The sequence below is a fragment of the Dipodomys spectabilis genome, unplaced genomic scaffold (assembly GCF_019054845.1).
Source record: "Dipodomys spectabilis isolate Male_0828 unplaced genomic scaffold, ASM1905484v1 ptg000661l, whole genome shotgun sequence".
Classification (NCBI taxonomy): domain Eukaryota; kingdom Metazoa; phylum Chordata; class Mammalia; order Rodentia; family Heteromyidae; genus Dipodomys; species Dipodomys spectabilis.
The window spans coordinates 749891-757930 of NW_024871338.1; the positions used below are offsets into that span (position 1 = coordinate 749891).

Below are 8040 nucleotides of genomic sequence, written 5' to 3' on the forward strand. Positions count from 1 at the left end.
GCCCTTTCAAAATTAACCAGAGCCAGGAGGTCAATATAAGTAAGAAGCCTGCCATCTAATGTTCATACCTGTCTACCTTTTAACTGGATGGGAATTCACATTCTTGCCTCTGTTACCTGAATTCTCCTCTACCTAGTCACCAGATAGGGACATTTCTACCAACATTTTTAAGCCCCAAGTCCTTCCACTTGCCATTTATTTGCTCTCTAATAATTTTTTCCAGCCCCGCAATGCCTCATGAAACTTTCTCTAGACTTCATTCAAGAGACTTGCCTATTCCAGACTTTATTAAAGGACTCACACTCACCAAGGGACAGCTGCAGCTCACTGCCTTCTCTGGGATGGGACCAAAGTCCAGCCTTTTACCCCTAATTTCGACACACCTTGTCAGCAGGAAGTAGCCAGAGAGGATCCGCACCCTATTTCATGATTATTAAAAGGCTGGAATATAAGGTCTGCTTCTGGATAGCAAGCAGATTCCACCCTCCTCCAAGCAAAGTCTCCTCCCAGTACCTGCGTTACCTAGGCAACTAGCACTCCTGGAAGATATCACATCTGCATCTGCTGAGTTCATATCTGAATTTGATGTGGCCACACCTTTCTCCATCCATACCCTAGATAAGGCCTAACCCAGCCATAGATGCTCTCTTTCTCAGGTCTTTTCCAGGTCTTTCCCAGGACTTTCCCTGCCGCATGGAGGGCCAACATGGCCTGGTGCCAGAGGGAATGATGAATAAACTTACCCCTTTCCTGAATACCTCGTGTTTGTGTGGTTCTTACTCGACTACTCTTTAAAAACCTAACAATCTGCGCTTTAATTCCCAATGCTTATTCTATACCTCCTGAACCACACTTTCACTTCTTCCTTTTATCACAAGTGGAGAAAAGAATCTCTTAGGTTTATCTACTTGGAATAGCTTTGAATTACAATTGTCAAATTTGAACCCACCTAGTATGGAGCTGTAAGCCACTGGTGCTCTGCTAGAACTCACTTCTTAATAATAAATATTCACAAAAAGAGGAGAAAACATATTTGTTCAATTATGTATGTATTGCCAGATAAACCAAATCACTTGCTACTGGAAGAGAAAAAGAGAGAAGATAGAAATGAATATGGAGGAGAGAGACATAAAGAAAGAAGAAGGGAAGGGAGGGTAAGTGATGGGAGGGGAGGGGAAGGAAGAATAGAAGAGGAGGGGGGAGCTGATTAGAATTGCTATTCCTCACTAAGGTATTGTTGAACAATCAGTGCCTTTGCATTTATTTAACCAAAGCTTTCTATTTTTGGTGGTAGTAAGCTGAGATATAAAATACAAATTTACATGTAAAACCTGTTAGTGTGCTTACTCCTGCATGAAGGAAGCCACAGTTAGGTTACTGTTAGAGACAAGGCAAGAGTAAGCAGTTTAAGTTATTCTGAGAAACAATGATTGATATGCCAGGAATGCTACCTTGCCCAAATATTACTCTTGTTCCCTGTTCCAGTCTTCCTTTCTACAAGGATAGCAGAAACAGGGAGGCTGAGAAGGGATGGGAAGGGGAAACAAATAAGGAGGCTACAATGCTTGATAAGAAATGTACTCATTATCTTGCCCATGTAATTATAACCCCTCTGTACAATATTTTCACAATAAAAAATAAATAAAAATTGAAAAAAGAATAGCAGAAACAGAAGAGGAAGGAGATATCTGAGCAATGATCATCTTTCTGTTTACCTTCATCTGTTTACCCTCATCCCCTCAAACAATAAAGCCAAAGGAGACTTAACCTGAACTAGTAGGGGAAATGGGGGGAGGGGTTCATTCCAACTTGATGTGAAAGTTTAAAAATAATTGGGACAGCATTTCAAATATTGAAATAAAACTTTTTCAGTTATTAATAAAAAGTAACTCGAAATTTATTGAAAATTTAGAAGACTACAGCACTTACTACATAGTGGATTCTGCATAATTAAAACTGACTCCTGTTTCTATCATCAGAAATTGAAAATCGTCCCTGAACTTCCAATACTAGGTAAATTGTCCTCGATATTCACTTAAAATGTGTGAATATAATGCAGAAAACATAACTTTAAATTTAGACTGTTGAAGTGATAAGTGATGGACATTCATGATGGATAGCATAATATTGAGAGCATGGAAATTATTTTCCTTCCATCTTCAGTGTGTAGAAAGTAAAAAAGCTCTATTTGATGGCCCTGAAGGTCCAATTCTAAATTTAGGACAGAAGGTGAATAGTAAAGAGACCTATCTCAGCCATTCACAGATTGGAAATGTGGAGAAATAGCCTCATTTACGTAGGTCAAACATGGAAGTGAGGATGTGGCAAGCCCAAAGCCAAATGCCAAAGGAAGAGATATTTTACAAAATACCATGAAGTTGAAATAAGTCTTAAATAAGGAACTGGGCTTAAAGGGAGTAGGACAGAAGAATGGAGGGGGAAATGTTGGACTAATATAATCAGATCACTCAACGTACATATGTGAGAATATAAGTAGGAAACTTGAAGGGATAGGTGGGGTTGGGGAAAGGGAAGGAAAAAAAGTGGAAAGATTAACAATGATCCAGATGTGTTGTACAATGAAATGTACATACACTCTATTCCACACTGACATGATGGAGTGAAACCCCTTTGCACAACTAGCTAAAGATTTAAAAAATTGGTTTTAATATTAAGAGACCAGAAGCATAAACCTTTAGAGATAAATAACAGGATAGCATTGACATATTGTTGAGGCTTATGCTCTTTTCAATATACAAAATTTAATAAGTGCCAAGTCTGCTGCAATTGTAAATTTTACTTTGCCAATTCTTTTTGCAAATTGCTTAAACTATAGAGAACCAAATTCCAATATCCCTTCACTTCAAATTAAAAAAATCTTTTAGACCTTTAGTTGTTTCTAAATATCTTGAGGTAATGCATTGGAACTAATTTCATTCCACATTTAAATTTAAATTCTAAAACACTAAAGTCATTTAAAATCCTCTCACTCGGGCACAGGTATGGATAGATAACTGATATGGGCAGAATCAGAATTATTCAGAAGGTTGTAAATGGATGCTTACCTAGTTTTCTCTCTGCTGGATCATAGAATACAGACTATCCTAATTGGAAAAATTTAGCCTTCCGAGGTTGTCTGCATATAAACACTCCATCAACATTTTCTCATTAAATGACTATTCAAGATTAGCTATATGTTGATTGATAATGACTGAGCATGACAGTAAGGTGATGGAAAACCATTTACTCTTCAGTGAGGTTCTGGCTTGTGTTTCACAAAGTGTTATGAAAGCTCTCCATGAGAAATCTAGCAGATGTATTTCTAAAAAGTACTTGCATGCTAACACTTTCTTATAATGTCTCAATCCAAGTACTTCTCCTTGGAGATCAGTACTATTCAATGATGCTGTGTTAGCTTTTTGTTATATTTTGCAGACCAGTCTTGGTGATGAAATTTGTGCTACCAATTCCATCCACAAAATGCAGACAAAAATTATCTGAAAAAATTTGTATCTGTTGACAGTGCATATACTTGGATATTTTATTACAAACATAGAATGTTGTACAAATTTTCATAGCAATTACACTGCACTAGGTTGTGGGCAGATTCTAATGTAAATAATATACTGTGTTCATGTAGAGTAGTTGAGTATCTGATGTTTTAATATGCCTGTGGTCTTAAAACCAATACCTTACTGATATTGAGTGACAAATACAACTTCCTATAAGTACAAAAGTTTTCCTTGTATCTTTTTAATATATATATATTTAAATTTATATTGTAAAGATACTGTACACAGGGTTTACAGTTACATAAGTAAGGTAATGAGTACAATTTTTTTCTTTATTATTGGTCATGGGCTTGAACTCTTGGCCTGAGCACTGTCCCTCAGCTATTCAGCTCAAGGCTATCACTCTACCACTTGAGCTACAACGCCACTTCCGGTTTTCTGGAAAAAGAGTTTCACGGACTTTCTTTCCCTGGCTGGTTTTGAACCAAAATCCTCAGACCTCAGCCTCCTGAGTAGCTAGGGTTACAGGCATGAGCCACCGGCATCTGGCATGAGTCCATTTCTTATTGAGCATTTTTACGCCATCCTTTCTTTCCCCCTACCATCCCTTCTTTTCACACCTCCTCAACTCATCCCTACACCCACTCTCTCATAAAGTGTCTTATTATTACATTATTATTTTCTCATTATTACAATGGGTCAACCTTAATCCTATCTTTGTATATTAAATAAAAATATGCTGGCTTGATTTATGCTGATTTTCCTTGTGTAGGCACAAGTAAAATCACTCACCAAGTCCAAGAGCATATAAATGAAATGGACACTTTTTTTGTCAGTTGGTTTAGTTGTGTTCTACACATTTATTGACAGGTTACAAATTATTCTCAAACTTTAATATATTAAAAATAATCTCTTCTTTTCTTATTTTCTTGGCCAGAAAATCAGCGAGACCTCAGTCAGCATTTCTCTCATAGGACTTTTCACATAAGTTGATTACCTGTTGACCTGAAGTCCAGTTTTATGAGGACTCACTAATCTGCTTAGGAATTTATGCTGGCTGTTGGAAAAGAGCTCAAAGAGGGATGCCATTTAAAGGCTTATAATTTTATTCTTTGCCATGATATTCTCCTGTTACTTTGGTTGTTGAGAGTGTGTATAAGAGCAAGCATTCCGTGGGGATCAGGGAGACAACATATGATCTTTACATACTGACATTTCCGAGTAACTTGCTATCATGTGTACTGCATTTTGCAAGTCCAATCTGTCAAAACCTACCAGTTTTAAGAGATAAGAGGAGTGGTAAAAGAACTCTTAGAGACAAATACATCTTGAACATATTTTGTTCCAAGCATTCCATCTAACGCATTTTCAGCAACTAATGAAACTTGTGTTGGCTGTAATTATGTGTCTTTCTCCATGTGTGCATGTATACATGTGTATATGTATATGTGAATTTGTGTGTATAGTAACATATATGTGTACAATATAAGAGTATATACACACATATATGCATATATAAATAAATATACATATACATATATATGCATATATATCTTTGTTCAGTGACTTAATCTGTAGTTCCCAGAACATTGTCATTCTCACAAAGTGTTCATGATAAACTGCTCTGAGGACCTTGCTCTATTGTACTCACTTCCGTCATTACCTTCTTTTTCATCCCTGTGAACAACTTCGGTCTATTTTACATAGGAGAGCTTTATTTTCATTACATGTAGTTACAAACTGATAATCAAAGACAAAGGTTGTTTGTGAAAGAAAAAGAACTTTTAGGTCACAGGTTAAAATATCTTTTTTTGGGGGGGGGGTCCAGTCTTGGTGCCTGAACTCTGGGCCTGGGAACTGTCCCTCAGCTTTTCAGCTCAAGACTAGCGCTCTACCACTTGAGCCACAGCACCACTTCTGGCTTTTTTTCTTTTTGCTTATGTGCTGCTGAGGAATCGAACCCAGGGCCTCATGCATGCAAGGCAAGCGCTCTACCACTGAGCCACCTTCCCAGCCCAAGTTAAAATATCATATCCATCCAAATGATTCCTATGAGGTAAAATTTGTAATAGTAGTAAACGTGAAAAGTAATTCCTAGACCTGTTGTTTTGCCATCTACAATGTCAAAGAATAATATCACGTCACTCATAATTCTTAAAGAATGCAAGGGAAAATGTTAGTCCCCATCATGTTCCCAAAAAGCCAGTGGATCCTCACGGATAACAGTAGACCAGCAGAAATTCTATGTAGCAGACATGGAGCTTGAAAGAGAAAGAGAGGACATGAGAGAGCGTGAAAGAGGGAGAAATATCATAATACTGAAAGTGCATAACAGATAAAAAAAGAGCTGTATGAGAATACACATACTGTTATCTTTAGACTCTACATGTACATTTGAAGGTATTTGATGTATGATAATCCATCAACCCAAAATATAAAATGATTTTAATAAAAAATAAAAATGACTCAGAAGTAATTAAAAATGCTAAAACAATTTTCACATTAGCAAACTCTCAGAGATATTTCATGACTTTGAAAAGAATAAAGTGGCTGGGGTTAGTATAAATTTAGAAGTATAACAATACACAAAATTTATGAAAAGATATTCATATATTTCATTATATAACCCAAAGCAGAAAGCAAATGTTGTTTAGATGAATTTTTAAAACCCAGTCTATCAGAAGCTGGGATGGTGGCTGTTGTAGAGTGCCTGCCTTGCATGCATGAGGCCTTGGGTTTGATTCCTCAGCATCACATAAGTAGAAAAGAACGGAAGTGGTTCTGTGGCTCAAGTGGTAGCACTAGCCTTGAGCTGAGGTACAGCAACCAGGCCCCAGAGTTCAACCCCATGGCCAACAAAATCAAAGTAAAAAACAAAACAAAACAGTCTCCCACTTTTGTGACCTCAGCTCTGTAATATCACTGCTTCAGCCTAGGGCTAAGATTTTAAGTGTGGACATTTATCATCCCTCCTGATTCTGACTGTACTTGATAATTTTTTAATCAATATTTTGTTCTTAATTTTGCTTTTTGTAAATTCACATGCAACTATAAAAAATGGTTTGGCCATCCCAGTAACCTTCTCAAAGTACCTCCTGATGATGAATAACAAAAAGTTTTATTATATTATAAGGGAAACAATACTACAAATAAAGAAACACAATAACTAAATCTTAATGATTAATAAAATAAAATATCAAAGAATTACCAGTTTTTTCAGTATTTGAAGTATACTTACATATTTGATTTTACTATTCTCACATTCCTGTACATTTAACACTGAATAAGATTATGATGTTCAACAAGAGTTTTATAGGCTATGTGTAGTCTTTAAAGTTACCCACTAAGATTGCTTTTTACGACTCATCTCATCATTTGTATATGGCTTATATCATCATTTGTTCCTCAATAACATATAAAGTAAGGAAGCCCTAAAGTTTTAAGAGAAACTGTACAGTTAACAAAGTCTTAACTCTTCACTCTGCTTCTTTACACTAAGACTTTGCAACATCTCATTAGTAATGTTTCTATAAACTCTGAAATGTACTTTTTAGTAGCATATGTCTGCTACCATAAATCTTAAATATTTATAGAAAAGTTGTATGACCTGACAAACACTCATAATTTTGGCCTATATAAGCAAATTCCCAAAATTAAATATATTTAAAACATTAAAACTTTTAACAAACCTTAATATTTGCTGCAGTGTTCATTATGACAGGTGCCTTATACAGAATAATTGAATTCGTCCTCCTACACATCTCTTTTTTTATTTTTATTTTTTTGTGAACATACTGTACATAGGGGTTACAATTACATGGGCAAGATAATGAGTACATTTCTTATGAAGCATTGCAGCCTCCTCCTTTGTTTACCCTTCACATCCCTTCCCAGCTTTCCTCTGCCCCCCAACCCAATTCCCCCCACCTCCCGATCCTACACATCTCTTGAACAACAATATCTGGGATTATTGTTTTTTGACATGTCAATCTTGACTATTCTTAAATGTGTGCTTATGTAAGAGGTACATGGTTCTAAAATTTCACGAGAATTCTTCAAAACTTACTTTTCTTTGAATTGTCTAGTTTTAGAAAATCAATTACACTTTATATATAAAAAATGCTCTGTGCTCAGTTCAGCAGCACATACACTAAAATTGGAACAATACAGTGAAGATTGACATGGCCCCTGTGCAAGGTTGACATGCAAATTCTTGAATCATTCCATATTTTTACAACTAAAGATGCTGGAGAGGATGTGGCCACAAGGGAACCTTACTTGATTCTTGGTGGGATTGTTAACTTGTTCAACCACTTTGGAAAGCAGTATGGAGGCTCATCAAAAGACTCCATATAAAGCTCCCCTATGACCCAGCAATCACACGTTTGGGGATTTACCCAAATGATCACAAAGAAGACCATACTAAAACTACCAGCACAAATATGTTTACTGCAGCATTATTTACAATAGCTAAGATATGGAGCCCACCCCGATGGCCCACAGAAGATGAATGGATCATGAAAATGTG

General features: G+C 36.3%; 1 non-coding gene across 1 annotated transcript; it reads left to right on the forward strand.

Moving 5' to 3' along the window:
• The first annotated feature begins 7638 nt into the window (after positions 1-7638).
• LOC122101424 lies at positions 7639-7745 on the forward strand. Its single transcript, XR_006146374.1, has one exon. It is a non-coding gene; the product is annotated as a U6 spliceosomal RNA (small nuclear RNA).
• Positions 7746-8040: the final 295 nt, after the last annotated feature.